The sequence below is a fragment of the Cygnus olor genome, chromosome 5 (genome assembly GCF_009769625.2).
Source record: "Cygnus olor isolate bCygOlo1 chromosome 5, bCygOlo1.pri.v2, whole genome shotgun sequence".
Classification (NCBI taxonomy): Eukaryota; Metazoa; Chordata; class Aves; order Anseriformes; family Anatidae; genus Cygnus; species Cygnus olor.
This window is the reverse complement of record NC_049173.1, coordinates 6,075,365-6,097,484: the sequence shown is the minus strand read 5'-3', so window position 1 is coordinate 6,097,484 and position 22,120 is coordinate 6,075,365. Positions and strand designations below refer to the sequence as shown.

The 22,120-nt window shown below is 41.4% G+C and overlaps 1 protein-coding gene and 1 long non-coding RNA gene across 9 annotated transcripts in view; one reads left to right on the top strand and one right to left on the bottom strand.

Moving 5' to 3' along the window:
- The window catches only part of PPM1A (protein phosphatase, Mg2+/Mn2+ dependent 1A), a 28,650-nt gene extending 18,715 nt beyond the window's left edge, over positions 1–9,935 (bottom strand). For 2 of the 7 annotated variants that reach the window (XM_040559794.1, XM_040559799.1), the window contains exon 1: positions 9,605–9,819. The gene's annotated coding sequence lies outside the window, so the exon portion shown is untranslated. Of the gene's footprint in view, positions 1–8,652; positions 8,920–9,604 lie in introns of those variants that run through there. The other 5 variants (XM_040559792.1, XM_040559798.1, XM_040559797.1 and 2 more) reach the window with 4 other exon arrangements.
- Positions 9,936–10,079: 144 nt separating this feature from the next.
- LOC121071509 lies at positions 10,080–14,852 on the top strand. 2 transcript variants are annotated; one of them, XR_005820642.1, is made up of 4 exons: positions 10,080–10,339; positions 11,297–11,415; positions 11,653–11,867; positions 12,447–14,852. It is a non-coding gene; the product is annotated as an uncharacterized LOC121071509 (long non-coding RNA). The 2 variants fall into 2 exon arrangements; XR_005820641.1 differs by having other exon boundaries at positions 12,302–14,852.
- The last annotated feature ends 7,268 nt before the right edge of the window (positions 14,853–22,120 follow it).

Sequence of the window (22,120 nt, the reverse complement as noted above, 5' to 3'; positions counted from 1 at the left end):
ATGAACCGAGCATTTTGTCTAAGAAAAGCCACCACCCCCCATCTGAAGCTCGTACTTTAACAATATATAATTTAATAATCCTTTTAAAACAATGCTCGAATTGTACTCATTCCGCTAGGATAAGCTGCTTATATGAGGCGCACTGCAGCCGTAGCTATTTGTCCAACCTAAGCTGAGAAGTGTCCCCATGCTACAGTTTCCTGGAACAATTCTCCGAGTGACATTATGCCCTGTATGCTGTAATGAGCACGCATAAAGCAAGATTACAAGCTTTACTTGAACTACAGGACACAGAAGAAGTCAGCAGCAGTATGTATAATTTGATGAATAGAAAAGGGGCATCCAAAGCCTTCAGCTCCAACCTGATCCGTGGCACTTTCCCCCTCGTGCCTTGGATGCAGTAACCAGTCAGGATATAATTGTGCAGGCACGGAAACATTTCTCAAGTTAGCTCCTGCTGAATGAAAATCTGCGTCCATACTGGAAGCCCCAAATCAATTAACATTAACAAATAACATGTCAGAGATCGTCCCAGGGATCAGAAGAATGACTAAAATAAAACAGAACACGCGGACAAGGAGACATAATTACACCACAGTCATGGGCTGAATGAAGTCATGAAAAAGCTTCTTGCCAATGAAACTATTTCAAAACTATCGGAGGCTATATGACTGAGTCCTGGCATTCGTGGCTCAACATCAATAAAGTACTGAAGATTAGAGCTGACGTTTCTGAATGTGTACTTTCAAATGTAGGAATAGATGACCAATAAAGAGACACGTGAATTGGCCCCAAAAAAGAAGTAGGACAAGAAATAAAATGCAGAAATTGGGCTATTTTAATAAACCATTTCACTGAGCTTTTATCTATTTAAAGATAGCTCCGCTTTGGGTTAAAATCCCCTGTTCTTGCTAGGGGCTGACAGCCTTTCTGAATGCCTCCTCATATTAAACAGCAAAATATTTTATCCCACTTGTTTTCCTACATCGATGTATTTGTTGTTTGCATTGGGGTGATGACAGGACTTCGCAGAGGATTGGTAAAGCCTCCAAAAGTTTTCTGGAACACAGAAGGCAACCATTCCCAAGCTAGCACCCTGCCTCCAGCAACACGTTTCACCTTTTTCTGCTGTTATCTACCTTTTCTCCAGACAACCAAACCTGTTCCAAGGTTAAACGAGGAGCTGTTATTCTGAGCATGCATGTACGCTGGCTGAGGTCCAAACTTTCTCGAAAGATGTTTGTAATCTGATTTTCCAAAAAAGAAAGTCCTGAACATGGAAAAAGATAACTCATCTAACAAATTGTTCCTGCAGAGATTTAGAAAGAGGGTGATATAGCTTCAATATTTCTTTATGGAGTTCTTTTGCTCTGTGGTCAGTTACTGAAGAAAATAACTTCTTCCCAGAATCACTAGGACCACTGTTGGGAATAGAAGAATCACTAAATTGATTTTGAGAGGAGATACAACCTGCATCCACAAGTACCAGTCGCTCATCAAGATCCTAACAAGACCGGTACCCTCAGAAAAAAAAAAAAAAAAAAAGGTAATATTTCTTGGCCCTGAGAAATTTCTTGATTATTTCTGAATATTTGTACTTCAAAGTAGAGGTGGTAGAGTATAAGAAAAAAGCACTACGCAGCAGTACCAAAGTACAAGCAGCCCAATCACTAGGAAAAAAATCTCTGAAAATCAATGAGCTAGCTGCGCATAGTCATACGCTGCTGTGTGAGCAGTAGGAACAGAATGAAAACCCCAAGGTCCTTGCTTGAAAAAATTAATAATCAAGAAACATACCCGCGCTGGTGTTTAGCTGCAGCCCCTTTCTGGTTATACAACATTTTCCAAAGATTTCTTATTTAAAATGTGTTGGAAGATAAACAAAAGACACCCATTTTAGACACCAAGATTAAACAAACGCTTTGTTAAGAGTACACAAACTCCTGCAGACTCCAGCCAAAATTCAAAGCCCCATTGAGGAAAGCACTGTAGAAAGGAACTGTGAGATCCGAGGAAGCTACAGTCTTTGCAGACAGAAGTTGGGAGAAAGAAAGGCCTTGCTTCATTTTATGTTTCAATAAACGAGACGCAGTAAGATTCAAAATTTCTCAAAGATCAAGGCAAGCAAGTAAAAATAAGGGTTCCCATCAAATCACCCACATTTATCAGAAAGAGCATATAGTGATGTGCAGTTACTCCAACAGAACCAGGTACAACAATACAGTTTCACCAGAATAAAAAGACTTGTACAGGGAAAGGGGGAGAAAAAGCATGCAGAAAATTGGAATTATGCTGTCATAAAAGTTGAACTGCAATTTTTCCCCTATTTGCAATACCAACAGAGTATTGCCACTAGTACTGTAATATTACCCCATTCCTAGACACAGTGGCCCTAATATCCAATTCTGGAGTACAAATAAGCCTCAAAAAGTCCAAGAACTGAACAGACCTGATCAAATGCTTCAAGCAACAGCTAAATAAAACTGTTCTTTAAACTTCATTCTTCTGACCTCTCATTCACAGCTTGAAGTCTCAGCATCTTTGTTCCCTGCTAGTATTACCAACCAAACACTATTTGCCATTTACAGAAAGATATTCTGAAGATTCATCGAGGAATGTTTTCTTTAGTGGAAGAACTGCACTACTTCACTGCTATTTCTGAGTCAGAAAGAAAAACAAAACAAAACGGCATTTGCTTTTTATCAACTTCAGCTAACCCCACTCAGAAGAATCAGGCAGAATTTGTGTCCAGCCCTTGCCACCGCTACCCAAAAGAGGAAAATGAAATTCTTGGTAACAGACCTCGAGCCCAGAATGGCTTATTAGGACCAGGACTGCTCAGGTTCTTCAAAGGCCACCGCAGTAAAGTCAAGCGACTGCAGATTCCCCCTCCCAGCACCCCACAGCGTTTTAGCTAAAGTGTTAAAATAAACGAGGAAAAATATGCTGCATGGAAAGAGGTCCTGATGGGATTAGTCGCTGAGACTACAAAAACAAAGTGAGGCTTGAATAACAGCAATTAAAAAAAACAACCGAACATCAAATGCATTAATTGAACCATTCCTGAAATATAGGAGAAAAAAAAAAGAAACACTACAAAACTACACACACACACCTGTGATGAAACAGCTTCCTACTCAGGAAACTGCCACTTTTTTTTTTAAATAGTTAACGTAATCGAGAATTGTCACCTGTGGTAATACAGATGTAGCTGTGGACAAGTCCTTACAGCACCATACCACCTTTCTGCAATGAATGCTCTTGCGGTGTTTAACTGATACCCTCAGCACAAAGGCTGTTGTGCTATTACTGTTCTATACAACCCAAAGAAAATCAAACACGTGGAATCATCACCCCATCTCCTTCCGAATTTTCAGTCTTTATGTCTCAAGCTGTACGCAGCCAGTACACGCCCGATGATTAGAAGATATTTCCATGAGGGTCACAAAATCTCCTGCTTAGCCAAGCATTATTATGAAATTATTTAATATAAGATACATAAGCAATTTTCCAGACTCTTCATTTTACGAGAAAATATTTGCGGTTCTCATCACAGCAACGTTACCACGATTCTGGTGAGGATATAGGAAAAGCAGCACTCGAGACTTCAAACCTGCTGACTACACATGAGAATCAAATGGGAATAAAATAGGAAATGTTCTGAAGCGCACAGCTGTAACCTGGCTTTGCTTGCAAGGAAATTACATCAAAACTATGCCAGAAGCACATTAAGACCTGGAAGTCAAATCCTCGAAGCTTAGGAAAAGCTGGAGCTTGTTCATTTGTACACGCCAAGAGCTTTTATTTACAAAGTCATGTTGCCCTCACATCCCCAGCATTCCTATCTTGTTAAAAAAAAAAAAAAAAGGATAGAGAATGACTGCTGGAGTAAAATTAGATTTTTTTTCCCCCATCAAGACAATTTAAAAATAGACAAAAAGAATCCAAGAGGAAAAAATAAACCTGCTGTAGTCCTTGCAGAAGGCTTTGAGGGTCCAACCAACTACCAGGCTCACCTCTGGTACCACCAGCGCAGCCAGAGCTATGGAGTTGCCTTTGATGGACAAGACAGTGAGGTGATGCTCTTCTGAGTCCAAACCTGAGCTTGTTGCAACTCTAAATATCCTGGTCACCAAACTAGGATGTTGTGGAATTCACCTGTTTTTCAAAGTTTAAGCAGTGTGAAAACCAGCAGTTCCTGAGCTTAAGGGGTCTCACTTTGCAGCCCTAGAACGGTTCCCTACAGACGGAAGGAATACAAGATCTGTACGAAGGGTCTGTCCAAATACTTAATATATTTGATTAGGGGAACCAGAAAATTATTTATTGATAGAAACTGATTCTTTCTTCATGAAACGTTCCTTCAGCCTAATACTTAACTGCTTACCTGCCCACATTTCTCTGCATTCTGCACCCCTTCCTAAAGATTGGGTTTATGTAACTTAGACAACTGGTGAATTCCTTATAATCATCTCCAAACACAAACAGCTTACGCACATATTACACGGTTCTCATGGCTACTGCATTTTAGGGTATTTCCTTAATCTAAAACCAGCAGAGGGTTGTGCACAAATAGCCACGATACGCGGCCAAGAAGGATACGGATTGGCATTCAAACTCCAGACCCAAAGTACAGACAGCAGTTAAAATGAATTGCACGCATAGCTACAGAAAATCCTTCAAGTTACAGTTGAGACCCAAACATGAAAGCACATTTCATCCTCTGGGTCACAATCCAGCAAGGCATGTAAGTATGAGGGTTACATCATGCATCTGCGTAGTCCCACATAATTCAGCTGCACATCGCCTATGCGCGTAAGGACATTTAAGTGCTTTGCTTTATTTAAACTGTAGCTACCAGAGCACAAGGCACATTACACTTGAGTTTCTTGGCTTTACAAACTGTTTTCTTGGAAGATTTAAGGTATTTTAATCAATTAAAATATTCTTACCTGAACTGAGAACTAAGGTGTTAGCAACAAAGAGATTAATGTACTTCTCTAGGTGTAAACTTGTAGCATTTCTCTAAATTTCAACACTGCAATCTGATTACTCAGCTTTGTTTTTCCTTTGCATCCCTCTGAGATGCTCTTCTGCTAGTATACTGCTCCAAAGTTTACACTCTAAACAGTGGAAGCGTACTTTGTTGGTATTATTTATAGATGAAGGAAGTGTTTATTCTGTTGGTTTGGTCACATACGAACACCTTTTTAGACGAGCTGTTAAAAAATCTGAGCAACTGTTTGATATATTTATAAACACGCTGTTCTGGAGACTCCAGCAGCAAGCTGAAATATCCATTAGTTAATTTTACTGGTATGTGAAAACAACAACAAAAAAAATTAAATGAGCACCCAGTAAAACAAAGGCCTGTTCAGTTTAAACACACACAGAGAAATGCAAAAAGAAGAAACTTGACAGACATCTTTAACTTAGTAGGTGGTTTAACACGGAGCACAGTTTGGTAGGTAGAAATTCAGAAAAGCAGCCCTTATAGCATTGCCTTAACACCTACAGCACTCAGCTGGATCCTACCTCGATCCAGGAACAAGAATCAGTCTGTTCCCTCAGTATGGCATCTCGCTTTTTTTTCTTCTGCCCTGATTACAATTTCCTTGGACTAGATGTTCTTGCAAGCCTTAAGATTTAAATGATTTACTCTAGAAACATAATAAATCTAAAATTGTTCCTTCGCAGACAGATAGGAAAAAGAGCAATGTAAAAAAACAAAAAACAAAGAGATTATGCTATCACCACTCTGATCCATGCTACTTCATGGTTCAAATAGATGAAGCCTTCTGAAACAACTGTTTTATACACTGGCTCTTAAACTATATTTTATATATGTTCCCTGGATCTTAAGAACACTGCTTTTATTCAGGCATTACCTGTTTTTGATGTAAACTTTAGTTTGCAATTTGTCTTGCTTTCAACGATGAGCATCACAGTTAACTCTATTTAAGTTTTAGAGAAGTTTATTTCTTATCCTGATAGTTTTAACTGAAATTTGGATCATTAGACTAAAGCTAAAGGTATCAGTTAAGATTTCAACAGCAAAGTACTATCCAGAAACAGCTGAATTTTCAAAAAGGATAAACATGACTATAGGTTACATCATTTAAAAAGAGCTACAGATGATACAGATACACCAATGTTTAAAAAAAAAAGTAAAAGTGACCTATGGTTTAAGAGAAGAGAGGAGAACAATTACAACCACGTGCCACAGTATGAGGAAATGTTGCATGGCTCAGGTGTAGCTCTGCTAAAGCCACTACTGTCTTGACTTCAAACATCATTAAAGTCTTTAAAATGAGTTGAGGTCTGCAGAGACAAACTGAATAGTTATTTTACAGCACTTCCCATTCTAAAACTTGCTTATCTGTAAATAACTTGCAATTACGTAAAAATATTTTGACATTAGCATAGGCTTCAACAGGTGAAAATGAAGCCAATATTAATGTCAATATTTTAGTAAGAAATATACCGTTGATAAATGACTTATATGTAGGTCATCCCGTGACAGCAGCTGCTTTATATTCCCAGTTCCACTAAAAAGGGAAAAGTGCAATAAGATCTTATTGACAGCTGCATTCAAAAACATACCAGTTACATAAGTTTGCAAATTATACTGTGCCAAAGTTAAATATCTGAGCTTTTTAACGATAGTTCTTAAAATGCTCTCTCAGCAAGAATGACTCAACTGCACCGTATAAGCTGCTCTCCAGATAAGAAGCAACCAGCTCGATTTTATAGAAAAGACTTTTTTGTGTTCTGCTTTAATTCAAATTGCACCGAGTGAGTTCTGCTTGTTTGGACCTGCAAGCTTCACCAGTCCCTTGGCATTTCCAGCCCTGCTCCTCAGCTCCAACAAAGTATCTCGAGCTCACCTAGACGCAGCGAAGCACTCGGAAAACAGGTATAGTTTTCTGCTGTACCTCAAGGGGAATATTTACCAGACAACCACCAACCGAAGGACTAAACCTTTTAACCAGAGCTAGGCCTTGACTAACACGCTAGAAAAACGTGGCTCTACCAGAAAAGAGTGAGAGTAGAGACCAGCTCTTTCCAGTATGAGCTACATTTATCAGGAGGTTTTATCAGATGAATATGGCTGAGGAAAACATTAATAACTGGCACAAGGCATCAGCAAGGCTTTTACTTTTACAGCAGTCCCCTACACGAGATGTAGGCCCAGAAATACGGGCCTGGAGGGGAAAGCTTTAGGAGCAGCTCTCCCTATCCCTGTGAGAAATGCTGCTGTACCTACCAAAATTGTTCTTCAAAACCTTTCCTTTGCTCAGACAGGGAAAATGTAAAACTTCCCTGACCCATGTTTTCCCCACCCCTTCCCTCTGTCTCTGATCTTATTCATAGAAAACCCATGAATAGTATTAAAAGCAAAGCTGTCAGAGAAGAAATGTGGGTAGAACTTGCTCAATTCCTGTTAATTTGGCAATTCGCACAGGGTCCTGAGTAACAGCGGTTGTCTTTAATTTCACTAGTGCCTCACTAACCCTTTGCCAGCCACCTAAGCAGCGAAGCAGTGTGTGTACAGGCTCAGCAAAGCGTTACAGAGTTAGAACCAGGACTTCATGGAGTGACTCTACTTATTTTGACGTTATCCATCGCAATCCATGGAAAACGTGTCACCTACCACTGAGGAAGAGAGCCTTAAACCTACAGCTCTCAGGATCTCTTTTAAGTCTGCCTTCTGCCTGAAAGAATTAAAAATCAAAACTTCCTTCGTATGCCATGCACAGCCCTAAGGTTACCACGCAGGTCATCTGAACCACCAATGTTTTCTCCCTTGACAAAAGGTACAGCTCAACGACAAAGTAGTTCCTCACAAGCACTGGTTAGTTTTGCAACAACAGAGTTTTGCCACATGCACAGCGCATCCCTGAAATGTTTTAATTGTATGAAATGAAAACAAATATATATCGAACGGATGTCTGTGAAATCTATCCTGAAACGACTGACCCGCAGCCAGCCCTAGAGCTGTGTGGCTACCACAACCCAAGTTAACGTAATAAAAGGGTTAGATGGGAACTACGACACGTAGCACGCGAGCCCAATTATCTCGTACATCGCCGGGCAACTTTTCCATCGAGGACACCGTCCTGTTACCTCCGCTTTTACCACCGTGGCCGTGACAGATTACAGCTCACCAGCAACCTTTGCTCACGCCGCCGTTCCCAAAGCCCCGCTCCAACTTTAACCACCCCGAAAGGCGTCGGCGAGGGCGAGCTGCGGGGCAATGCCAGCGCTCGGGGCGCGCTGGGTGCTCCGACCCGCACAGGGTGGGTGCTTTATAAATAGATGCGTGGTGCTGGTGCTGCTGGTGTGGTGTGGGTGTTTTTTCCTCGCGCTCCCAGCGGCGTGCCCCACGGCTCGGGCGGCGATGGGCGAGGAGGCTGTTTATAACCTTCGGTAAATGAACTCTGGAGCAGGGAGGGGACGGAGAGGAGCTGCTGCTGCTACCTCAGCTCGCCTTCCTCCTCCTCCTCCTCATGTCCCCCCCCGGGGACCCCCACAGCCCTGGGGACCCCTCACAGCCCTGGGGGGGTCCCCATACCCTCGGGGGTCCCCTCACAGCCCCGGAGCCCCCCTCACAGCCCCTGTCTCTCACCACCCCCCCCCGTCACCACTTACCCGGCTCCGGGCCGCGGCGGAGACGGCACCGGCGGCTCTCCGAGGTGCGCGGCGGGGAGGCCGGGCGAGGAGGAGGAGGAGACGGAGAAGGAGGAGGAGGAGGAGGAGGAAGGGGCCCGGCCTCGCCTCACTTCATTCGCAGGCGGCGGCTGCCGAGGGCGGCTCGGTGCGCAGGGGGAGCGCAGCGCTCATGGCGGCCCCGCTGCCCCCGGCCCCTCCCGCTCGGCTCCCCCCCGGCCCCGGCCCCGTGCCCGCGCCCACCCGCCTCCCGCCGCTCTCGCGCACGCGCGCCGCCTCCCCCCTCCCCTCTGCGCATGCGCCGCCGCTGCTCCCGTTCACCCCCCCCCCCACCTCCCCGCAACGGACGCCGCCGCTGCCGCCGCGCGCGCGCGCACGCTGCAGGGGAAAAGGGGGGGGGGGGAGGCGGGAGCGCGCACGCGGGGCGCCCGGATGTTCGGGGGGGGGGGGTATTACATCACCCCGCGCCGGGCCCAGCGCGCATGTGCGAGCTCGGGGGGAAGACGTCATCAGAGCCCTGAGGGGAGTGGGGAGGAGCGGGCGGGAGGCGCTGCGTTGGGGGTGGTGATGGCGGCCGCTGGGCTCCCTCAGGGAGCGGGCACCGGCTCCTAGAGGGGTTCCTTGAGGAGGGGGCGGGCTGAGGGGGCAGCCCTGAGGAGATGAAAGCCCCCCTGAGGGAGGGAAGGCTGCCCCCCCTGAGGGGAGGCCGGGCCGCCCACCCTGAGGGAAGGGGAGGCCGCCCGCTCTGAGGGAAGCCCCCTTACCCGTTGCCCCCACCCGGCTAAACCGATCCCCTGCGCCTCCCCCCCGCTACAAGCCGGCAAAAAGAGCCCTGGATCCCTATTAGCAAGCGGCCGGCGCGTTTCATAACCCCGCGGTGTTCAGCTCCCCTCAGCACACTGCGGGGCCGGCCCGCCCGCTCCCCCGGCCCTACCTCCTCCGCGGGCGCCTCTCCCCGGCCCTGTCCCATCTTCTGCCACCAGCGAGGAGTCAGCCGTGGGCTCCCGGCGCCCGGGAGCAGCTGCCGGCCCTGCCGCCCTCCTAGCGAGCCATGCCGAGGAGAGGGGAGGTGGATGCGGCGGGGGAGGGCTGCTGGGATCCTGGCTGGCTCTGCGGGGAACGCCGTGTGCGGCTAATTCCAGCGAGCCGCGGTTAAACCCCGAGCTGAGGATTTTAAGAGGTGGAGTGGATGTGGGAAGGACTACTTGGAAGGGGAGGGTTAGGGATGCGGGCTGGTTTTTTGAGCCCGTGGAGAAGGAATGGCTGAAGTGGGCGCTTAGCTGAAGAGGGCGCTTAGCTGAAGAATCAGGAAGGTTGACTAGATGGTTTCCATATTTGACAGTAACCGGAGCGCACAGCCATATGTGAAGGTTTTTCTACACTGAACGTTTGGAAAGCCCTCAAATTGCCGGTTAGCTTCCTCTGGCCATTGTAGGTAACAATCAGTGTAGCTTCAACCAGCCTGCGCCAGCTACCGAGGGCAGTTAATTGAGGGCTCTTAGGCAGATAAGACCTACAAAAACAGAAAAGCCTCACCCAGAGAGGGCTGGAAAAGCTGTAACAACTGTAACAAAACCTCATGGTTGTAGGGTTTTCTGTAACAGATAAACTTACTATGTCTCAGCGTGATACAAAATCTCCAGTTTCCATTGCTGACTGTGAGGGAATGGTACGTTTGGACCTGATCTTACTCTATTCATCCTAATCATGTTAGCACGAGCATGAATGCGAGCATGAATGCCGCTCGGCAGTGCTCAGTGTTGTTTGAACTATTTCAGGCCTTTAAGTTGCAGTAAAATGCACCATGAGTCGTTAAACAAACCTTTAGGGAAGCTTAACTGCAATATCCCAAAAATATATTGGAGGTGGGAGCAGAATATATGAAGCCTATTCCTCAAGGGGAGATTTTTGGAAGGTCACAGAGAAATTCCCATAACCTTCATCAATGCTATTTGGAATTTCCTGTTGGTATTCAAAGGCAATTAGTTATAAATTTTTGATGCAGTTCAGATTTGAAAACCTGCATTTTTCTTTTTTTTTTTTTTCTCAACACTTCTACAATATAGTCAGAGTAAAGGTTACACAAAATTTTTCCAGAATATACGTGCTGATGTACATATACAGTCATGCTTCTTGAAGCTCTGCACTTAAACATAAATTTAATAATGTTCACCCTCCTTTTACACTTTAATAAATCTCTCCTAACACTTTGAATTATATGCAGTTGCAGATGTTATTGGATTCTATTTGGTGTTACCTGTACCTGCATTTTTGCATTAAAAAAAGTAAGTGAACAAAAACCTGGCCTAGCTTTTTAGTGATGCCCTAGATTTAAGGCACAGGAATGGAATGACAGCAGAGTTTGCTCCTGCCATCTTCTGTTTTTGTTTTTCTTGGGAAATTGGATGGAGTCAAATTATGACAGTGTTTTCTTAAAGTGTAACTTTTACTTAGTTTGCTAGTTTTGCCTGGCCAGTTATACAAGCAATGGCAATCAATAGTTACAAGAAATGCAAGCATCACATTTAAGTAAGATGAAACAGAGTTGTGTGTAACGTATTTCCATGCATATTTGTAGCTGATAAGACTACATCTCCCAGCATACAACTCTTCATTTTCCCTTTAGTAAGACATCAAGACTGGGTACAGATGACTGGGACCTGTAGTCACTGAAAACATTGGCTCCACAGTCAAGGAGACAGTAACAAGAATCGTTGTGAAACTCCTTCAGCACTGCATCATCAGGTATGCCTGGATTATTGAGAAGAATCAGGTTTCATTGTTGGGAACAAGGAATTTTGATTAGCTTAAGAAAGCATATTTAAAATGACATGCTGCTCCAATGTATATTTTAGATAATGTTTTTCTGCTTCAGGTTACAGCTTTTAAAAACTATTTAGATGGATGTTTTTACCAAGAATATTTTAAAATATCTATCTAAATAATAGATATTATCCAACTATGCACACTTGATTACTGCAGGCAGGAAGATGATTTTGTCCAGTGTATTCCCTAAAACTGCCAACTGAGAAAATTCTACACTTTGATCAAGGAGGCTGTTCTCTGTGACATCATTTCATAAAAACCAGAGTAGAGCACTGCAGTTGCTACTGGGACCACGTGCTGATGTAACGGCCTTTTGGGATCCATTCCCATTGTAATGGGCGTATTATGTAGGAGGCTGCCATAGTCTGCAGGTTGGTATTGCCACTGTTCCTTTTAATTCTTTTAGTTTTAATGATAGTTGGAGTTCTGGTTAAACTTTTTGTATTACAAAAACGTGAGTTATCAGAAGTTTTTACGTTCTTTAGAGAGGGGACAGCTAGTGCAAATATTTATTGTCGTGTTGCATGATTTCAATTTCTTGATCCCCCAAGTGAAAAAGCTGCACTTCTTTCGGTGTCTCACATTGTGGTTTGTCCAACGTGTTGGGAAAAGGAGAGAGCCTTATTTTTTCAGCTTCCCTTAATTATCTTCACTCTTTCTCCTTCTGTCTGCCACAAATATTTGGCATAGATGGGAGATAATATATCTGAAGTTACTTTGCAGCCTAAACAGCTGGTAGACTGTAGATTTATATTTTATTTAGAATAGGTTTTGTATCACTTAGTAATACTCATTTAAATAATAGAGGTGTAGTCAAGCTGTTGTCCAGGCTGCCTTGAATCAGCGGCAGGAGGCAGGCACCTTCAGACAGCTCTGCTGCTGTGCTTACACTGGTGTCTGCAGCCGGCTGAGCGAGCTGCCTGCTGGAGGTGACTTTTCCTCTCCTGCAGTTTCTCTGACTACAGAAGAAGCTGAGATGACAACCTAGACTAAGTGCTTAACTTTTAGATGGCTCGAATGAATTAATTAGCCATGGTGCTCGGAGGTGATCTAATACAAATCTTCATGCTAATATGCCTAGCCTGTAATACTGTGATCTCGAACTTGCCGGATCTTCATACTTGGCTTGTGAAGTACCCATGCCCTGCCCCATCTCTTCTCCAATGGGCTCTACCTATTTTTAGAATCCGAAAGCCAGCTAGACGACTATGCTGCAGGCTTTACATCTTCTGAGAACTATTGCTGCAACACCCTGGTGTGATGACATCTGTAGGTATCTGTTCAGGCAGCTGTGCCATTGGGAACTCCATAAAATCCCAGTGCTGTAGCTATGATTAATAATCACATGATGTTTAAATCATCAAAAGCGCACACCTAGAGTGTATCCTGTATCCAGACTGAATTTATCTGAAAGATGTCAGAAAGACTTTGAACTTCTGAAGAACGTGGTATGCAAAAATCCTGCATTCTCAAAGTGCAGCAGTTCTGATATAATTTGCTTTCTGCTGGAGTCTTGAGAAGGGCTAAACAAACTGCCACACTTTGCCTGAAGATTTATGCTCTCTTGATAGTTTCTAAAAACGTTTAAACAGCAAGGACATTTTGTAAAGACAAATACTAGTACTTTGCAATCTACAAAATCATTAAGGCATCACAACATTGTTTTCTGATTGTAGCTTAACAGGAAAAAAAAACAATTCTCAGTGATGAGTTTTATTTTTCTGGTGGGCATTTACTGATGGAAGTAACGTGCAGTTCAGGAAAATCAGCAAAAGCAAAGCAGAGTAACTGTCAATAGAGGGAAAACGCTTTAATATTAAAAATTAATATAAAGTTTTATTCTAGAATATTGTTACTATTTTTGTCCCCCTTTTTCTCCAACTCTTCATATTCTATTTGTAAATTTCTTATTTGTCAGTATTCATTAGGCATCACCCTTACACTTACACTCCAAATTCAAATAAAAAAGCGTATTTTGAATCTTTCCTATTCCATTTCAGCCATCAGCCAGTGGCTCCCAGCCACTAAGGCAGGCCTGGGCCACCAAGTCTTGTTGGACTGTGCTGGCTAGGGTTATTGTGCTGCTATGGGATGTGGTTGGCTTTCCCAAACAGAGCTTGGCTATGAAAGGCTTGGGAGCTATGGCCTTGTGCAGGAAACCTCTGCGATAGAGATTTGGTCTTCATAGATAGAGATTTTGGTCTTATTTGATTGCTCTATACAACAATTTCCGGATTTAATACTAGCATTGGACACTACTGTGGCAGCTGACTAAACACATGAGATTCAGAAGTTCAGTAACACTCCCTCTATTTTCCTTCGCTCAGAAGAAAATCTTGCTGGAGATGCCAGACTGACAGCTGTGACTCTGAATCTTTGTCCTTTGCTCTTACAAGTTCTCAATGTGCAACGCATTTTCTGTACTTCCTAAATAATGCATTTTTGTTATGTTATGTAAAGGCCAGTTTTAAGTGAAGAAACAAGTCATTTAATTAGGGAAGCAAGTTTCATTTTCAGTACAAGCAGCACTGTGCTCTGTTGTCAATAAGAAAGTCATTTCAGAAATGGATTTTTTTGTATGTGAAATACAGGAAAGGCATCACATGTCCCAGTTTCTCCCAAAGTCCAAAGCTTACACAAAAGAAGATGACAAAAAATCAGGCAGCTCAGGAGGATAAATGCAGTTAGTCAGGAAGGTTCTCAGAGCAAATCACCTTTGTTACACATGGCTCCGTCTACCTATAGCAAAATATCGCTGAAGAGCTGGTGGTAAGCAAAGCCTGCTTTTCATGTGAAATAGGGAAATTAGAAAATAATGTCAGTACAGTCTACAAATATTTTAAGAAAATGAAAAATTAGGAAAAAAAAAAACATTTGTATACGGTTTTATTTTTCCCTCCCATTTCAACCTTATCTGCCTTGGTGGTTGAAGTGGAAAAGTCTCAACAGAAAAGCAGTGTGTCATGAGCCTGCTCTACTAACAGTGACAAAAAAGATGTGTTTGGTGTCAGAAGAGGTGCTGGCATGGCAGACCAGCGTATGCCGATCCATTTTGTTGCCTGTGCTATCTACCAGATTCGTGATTGTATGATGGAAATGGTCTCACTGGGATCATCTGCATTACTCTTCAACACAGAAACTGTGAAACAACTTAAAGCAACAGTAGTCAAAACCTGAAGTTGATTTTAAGTGTCCTGAAAGCTTGGCCTAATTCACACATGACACGACTCCAACACAGACACCTTTCTCCAGTTCTTTCCAATCTGAAGGGGCTGCACTTTAGTGAATCTTCATCTGCCAGTGGTGAATATCTACAAAGTTTTGTCTTCAGTTGCTGAAAGTTTAATTTTCTTAATGTTTTTTTCTTTTTTTTTTTTCCCGTAAGACAAGCTATGAAGTACAGAACAATCAGAATATTTTATCAACTTGGCTTTAGACTATTTCATTCAGTGGATAGTTTTTCTATTTTAAAAATGTGAGGGTGTATGTAAGTTGCTGTTTTCATTTTCCATTAGTAGTCCGTGCATGAAGGCCTGTATCTTCACTGAAGTCAGTGACAAAGCTTCCATTGACCTCAGTGTTGCAGGATCAAACCCTTCGTCATTAGCATGTTGTAAAAACGGCTGTTGTCCCAGCCAATTTTAGTGGGCTTCCTACAATTGTCAGTTGTTCAACCTAAAAATTAGCTTAGCAATCACTGCTGAAAGTGCATGTCAGACTGTTGATGTGGAAGAATACTTCATACTGAGTCATTGGGAATCTTACGATGCTCTTAGACTTTTATAATTATTAACATTCAAGCATAGACTCTGAGAATCAGTGAAGATGGGAACTTCCAGATGTGGAGGAGAATCGTATTCCATAAACTCCATTTTTTCTGCTACTCGTCCTTTTCTTCTTTCAGTAGCCATATCTAGTTGCCTTCTTTGTACAACCAAACACAGCTTGCTTTTTGCTACATTTATTCACACAAATCTGTTCATTCAGTTGTCTCCTTTAACAAGCCTGTTAGCTGAGACACAGCTGAGGAGATCAGTTTTTATGTGCATCAGTTAGTCACATTAAGCTGGAGATTATTTAAAACCAACATGTCAGAATCAAATAGCCAAGGTCTGGAGATATTGACATCTGAACGTTGCTTAGTATTTTGCAAAGCAGGTTTACGTAGTACCAAAGATTCTGCAGAATCCAAGATTGAAAGGAAAATATGCTTCTGAAGCTGGATTTTGCCACTTATGCCCTTTTTAGCTGACAGCATAACTAAGGTTTAAATTTAGTTTGATTACGTAGATGCTGATGTGGTACAATTGTACGAAGTAAGACACTGTTTCATGTTCGCTCGTATAAGGGACGTAATAAAAATGGATGTGAGATCAAAGCCGGATGTGACGGTTTTCTTAGGAAAGCCAAACAACTTCTAGTAATTTCAATTTTTAGCATTTTTAAGTCAACCCCTACCCCCGTCGTGTGTTTCTCCAGGGATGGAGCAGAAAAAAATATTAGCAAAGCAATAGGGGTGATTATTAAAAAAGCACCTCCATGTTGTACAGTTCAAGCTCAGTTTCAGGAGAAGGAACCTATCAGGGAAGGAAGATCTCATAAGGCAGGACACATTAGCTTATGTTCTTTTGTAAAAACATTTAATGTCTACTGCAAATAATGTGGTGCAGTTTCATATCAGAGTGTAACTCAAGACATGAATGACTAAACAGAATGGTATCCTTTCTTCTCAGGAAATTTCCGTTGGTCCAATGGTCTTGGAGTCCAACTGCTTCTTAAGAGATTTGGCAATGTGATTTCTTTTAGGTGTTTGAAATATGTTTGTTTTCTTGCTTGTCGTTCATTGTAGTGGATCACCTATGAATTTGTATAGATAAATATCTGTTTGTACTATATTTGTGTGTGTGTAAAGTCCTACACTATATTTTTATAAACATATATATTATTAATCCTTTGTAGGAATAATCAAAATAATTGGCTAGTATCCGACATTTATCATGTTGCATTCTAATTCCTCCCTTGGGTTGTTTTACTCTGTCTTATGCTCAAAATAAATAATATAATCTCTTGTAAGAGATGAGATAAAGAAGATGAAAAAAGCTTGCCTTGCAAAGATGAGAAAAATGATGAGGTAAAAAGGGAAAGCATTGGTGATGCTAATTCATGGCAGTCAGCTGAATACTGGATGGGAGTCATTAGCTCACTCTACAGAGGTCACAAGTTTGCCCTTCTATGACATAAATTTCAATTAATATAGACGCTGTCTCAACGTGAAAGCAGCAGTTGACCTGAGCTGAACCCAACTTAGGTGAGAGGCTCATTACCAATAACAGTTAGCAAATAGGAATATTCCTGCAAGCGCAAACTGAAAAGCAGTGACATACCTTCAGAGCACTGAGCAAACACTTCAATCTGCTACTCATTCTCTAGGTAAAATCTGTGAACACTCAAAGATAGTGGTTGTGGAATGCTTCAAGCTCATCTAGCTGCTACTGAGTAACCCAAAGAAAAAAAACAAACAAAAACAATACCCTGATGCTGTCTTCAAAAATAAAATTTAGGATCTTTTCTGAATGCAAATCTTAAAAGTGTTGAAGTTGATCCAGTGCCTTTCTAGTTAATATAGATTATTAATAAAGATTCCCACTAACTTCAGTGAGTCTGGATTGAATTTAAATTTCTTACTTGCTTGGGGAAGCATTAGTAGTGTCAAAATGATTTTCATCACTTTAAAATGGATTAACAATACAGTAGTCATCATAAAATCATAGAATAATTTTGGCTGGAAGGGACTTCTGGAGGTCATCTAGTCCAACCTCTGGCTCAAAGCAGGTCCTACATGATGGGGTTGCTGAACTCTTTGTTCATCTGAGTTTAGAATATCTCTGAGGCTGGAAATTTCACCTCTCTGGGCATGTTTCAGTGTTTCCAATCAGAATTTCATGTGTTTTGAGTTGTGTCTATTGTCTCTTTGCTTATCACAAGGTACTCCTGAGAAGAGCCTGTCTCTGTCTTCTCTATATCCTGTCAGGCACTTGAAGACAGCAATAAAATCTGCCCTTATCTTTCTCTTCTTACAGCTGAACAAAGCCAGCTCTCTGAGTCTGTCTTCGTCATGGTGGCCATCCACTGCACTTTCTCCAGCATGATGAAGAATTACTTACCCAGGAAGGATAGCAGGAGGCTGCTGACTTGACTTCTATTTAGGTTAGTATCTTGCTCATTGCTGTGACATCTAAAATGCTTGTTAACATCATTAAAAAACTCAGCTATGCAAAATAAGATATCATCTTTTGCAACTCTGCTGATCCTCTCTGGGTTGACACGTGTGCTGTCATATACTGAAAACTGACAGATCTGCAACAGAGCACCAGGTTCCTTGCACTGAAGCTTAATGTCAAGTAAAAGTTGAATTCAGAAAGTGGAATAGGTGAACCTCTCCTAGCACCAGCATGTTCTACCCTTCAGTAGGTTAAGAAAGCACTGCGCTCTAATTTACTTCTCTGATGTCGAGGGATTTTCTCAGATGAATAATGATGTCAGCTCTCTGTTTTATTGTGTAGCTGGAATGGAAGCTATTTTACCCACTATATTCTCTTAGCTATTTACCCCCTTAAAATATGTATGATCTATGCAGGACTACTATCTATGATTTTTGCTAACTAAGATACACAGAGAAAGAGAGTCCATGGTAGTGTATGCTTCTAGAGCTCCCTACACAACGCTGTCATTAAAATGCCAGTCACAGGTTTCTGCTAAGAGCCAGGTCAGACTGTGAACAGCTTCTTAGGCCATGTTCACTTTTGGACTTTTTGCCCGATAAATTCCACAGGTTCACATGCTTGATTATGCAATTATTTTCTTGAATTCATTAGAACACTTCACACACACTGAGTTTACAGCCCTAAAGCTGGTCTTCCTTGTAATTTATATCCTGGTAGTAAAAGGTTTAGAAACACAAAAATTTGGATTTTTTTTTTCTCTGAAAACCCATTGTTGTGGATGAAGATTCTAATATTTTGTGTTTTGCTTTGGGAAGACCAGCAGAGGGTGCCTGAGTTAGAGAGCAAATCCCATTCCCAGATTTGTACTGAAACTGTTGACAATATGAAAGTAAAAAAAAAAAAAAAAAGAGAAGCAAATTTTAAATTAGAGCTCTTCTGAAACCAAAGAAGAATATTTCATTAATGAAAATAAAGGGAAACTAGATCACCAGGCAAATTACACTATTAAGAGACTGTAAAAAAAAAAAAAAAAAGTGTTACTAAGAATTAAGAAAAAATCATACTTTTGATTAGGAAAGGAATTTTAGTTATCTGATCTGTCATTGGCTACTAAAGGACAGGTTCCCTGAAATATCTTTTCATGGGATTTGGGAGACTTTCACAGGTTCTAGCTTTAATGCAGGAAGCTACTCTGTAAGTGACCTCTGTGTAAGGAGATAGAGGAAGAGTGCAGGATTCAGAGCAGGCTCCTGCTTCATGCTCCCTGGCCACCCCCACAACGGAGTTTGTTTCTGCTATCGCAGGCTGCTCAGGGAGACTAAGCTCTGCAGAATCAGCCTTTTGGACACCACCTTAATTTCCTCTTGCTGTCCCTCACTTAATATTAAATGTTCCAAGAGAGAAAGTTTTCACTAGTTCCCTGCGTTAGTAGTCTTTTCAGTACTAGTGCAATGAGAGAGCCCAGACAGAAAGAAGTCTTTCTAGATTGATTAGAACAGATTTAAGTTGAATAAATATTGCTTTATATATCTATGTATATATTTGAAAAATTCTAAATGTGGAAAATGGGGCCCATATCTTTCCATTGACTTTGGTGACGCTGGAACCCAGCCCAGGATGATAGAAACAGAACAGGGATCTACGAATCAGAATGTAAATATTGAAGATAATGCCTTGCTCTTCACCAACACAAAAGATTTGTCCCATATCAAGAAAAGAAAAAAAAAAGAGTCGTTTTTTAAAAAAGAAAAACATGAAATACTTACTTTCCCCTCACTTACCTGGATATGATATATTCAGATAACTTGTTGTGTTCTAACCTTTAGGTATATCCTAACTTTTACCTATACCTAGTTCTCTCAGGAAAAGTCATTCATATATTTGTATCTTGACTTTTAATATTTTCTTTGAATAATTGTGATGAATTGCATAGCAGTAATGTCACACAAACAAAACAGCATTAACATCAGATGTAGTTTAACCTGAACATGTTCTGTATTTTTGGTATTTACATAAACACAGACAATTTAGTCACAACCCTTAATGTAAACCAAAGAAAGTATGTTATGAAAAGTAAATGGATAATACAGCTTAAGGACTCTGGGCTCCATTACTTTCACATCATACTAAACAAGTCTTACCTTCATATAAATGGCACACGTCTTGGAGAAAAGGTTGGAGTTTTTCTGGATTTCTCTTTTTATTATTTCTCTGCGTAAATGTGCTTTTAATGTCAATAAACAGGAAGAAAATTCAGATTAGTGTGGTCTAAAGGAGCAGAACTGATGCAATCAGTTCTCATCTTAAACTTTTGAATAAAATTCACTATTATGTGATGAACCTGCATAACATATCTGGAATACTGAAGTCAAGTTCAAATATCCAGTTAGGGCATTGATGGAAACTTGATGTGCAGGAACTGTTTAGGAGCAAACGGTCTTTTTAGCCTTTTAATGTAGGTGTCAGTAAAAGCACGCCAAGCACTTTGAAAACAAAAGCCAAGTTGTTTATAATCCACTTGAAAAGCCATGGATGTGAAATCTGGAAGAAGGACAGGGCCAAGTATAGCTGCAGGCAGCTGGGATCACTGCAGAGTTTTATAGCTTCAAACCAAATGTCACAATGGTGAGAGGGTAGAAAATGTCTCTAGCTTCTTATATTGAGAAAGTCCTTCCCAAAGGATGCCACAAAAAGTGAGTGACCAACAACCAGGGGTCATCTACTTCTGTCTGTAGATGCTTCCTATATTTGTCCTGGCTGCCACTGTGTATATTACAATTTTGTATTTTTCTATGATGATCTGTTGTTGTCAGATATTTTGTTTGCTACCTATGTATTTTTTTCTAGTGGAGGAAGCAATGAGGTATAGGGAGAAGAGAGAAGAAAAGAATGATTTATAGTTTCACCATTTTAACATAGGGTTTGCTTAAATAGATGGTTTCAAAGACTTGTGTAACCATCTTTGCTATGCCTCTGCTAGTAAGTTGAACAGCCTGTTGACTGGTTCTGAGGCCTTCAGGCTGGACCTGGTTTGTGTCTGTAGCTGATGCCCCTCAGACAAACCCCACGTTGTTTGGGAGAGTGTGTGTGGGCAAGCCATACCATGAACCGTGACAACAGTTTAAAAGCATGGATGGTCACGTGCCAGTGCATAACTCTATGCCTTGGCCCTGTTTGACCTACTAGTATAGATGTAGCTTAGTCTGGCCAAAAAAAGTGATTTCTGTGGTTTACCTATTGTTGCTTGGGAACAGGTTGTACTAAACTGTAATGCAGTGGCCAACAAAGCAGTATCAACAGTTTTAATTATTGTTTTTTAAAATAGATAGAAGATACAGCAGTTCAGCTTGTCCTATTTAGAATTTGTTTACATTTATAGACTCCAGGTTTTGAACGGGTGCAGGTTCACACACAAAATCTTAACTAAACAGAATGAAATGAAATGGATGGAAGGAATAAGTCAAATTAAGGAGAGATTTGAAGTAAGAAAAGATGGGTATTATTACCTTCAAGTCTCTGGCCAGAGTAGGAAGGCAGGGAGAAGGGGCTATACGTGAAAAACATGAAGATTGAACTACATGCTAAAAGCTGAAATGAGAAGAGATTAGGGTAGCTAGGAATGCGAAGACATAAATGCACAAAGAAACAGAGACCTGAACTCAAGAAGCTAATTCTGGGGCATAAAGGAGAGAGCTTGTGCTCTTTGTATGCAGTAGGAAAAAAAATCCCAGACGTACTGAGAGCAGAATTATACCTCAAATCGGTGTCAGAACAAAATGATTCCTCTCATTTAAAGGGTTTGAATAGATGTCCTTTACACAGGGTATATTGTTAAGTTTTCAGTAAATTTTATTACAAAAGAGAGTACTTTTTTTTTTTTTTTTAAATAACTTACAGTTGAAACAGATATAAAACAGAAACTGTGGAAAACGTGGATATATCCACTGTCTGACCAGACAGATTTATGTAAGAAATATTTTCAGCACTCAGTTACATTTACATGGGGTGGTGTCAGCCTTGATGTGCATTTGTTAGTCTCCTCTTACAGCAACACTAAACCTATGGCAGAAGTAGTATTCTGATACAGATAGCATGGAGTCAAAACTGGCCTTAATTCACTTGCACTCATTTTATGATGGACTCTCCCTAAAATTTTGTTTTCCTAAACAAAAGAAAGAGCTTGTCTCTGTAGAAGTTGTTTGGTTTGCTCACACTGGAAGAAGAAATACTGGAAAAGGAAACACAGTGCTACTCTGTTTTTTGTTGCTCATTGAAATGTTACCGTACCTACATAAATAATATACTGAAGCAAGAGCATTTTTCAAATTTATGTTTTACACAGACGCTGAAATAATCTCAGCTAATTGCACTGGAGCTTTATTTACTATAACACGGATCAA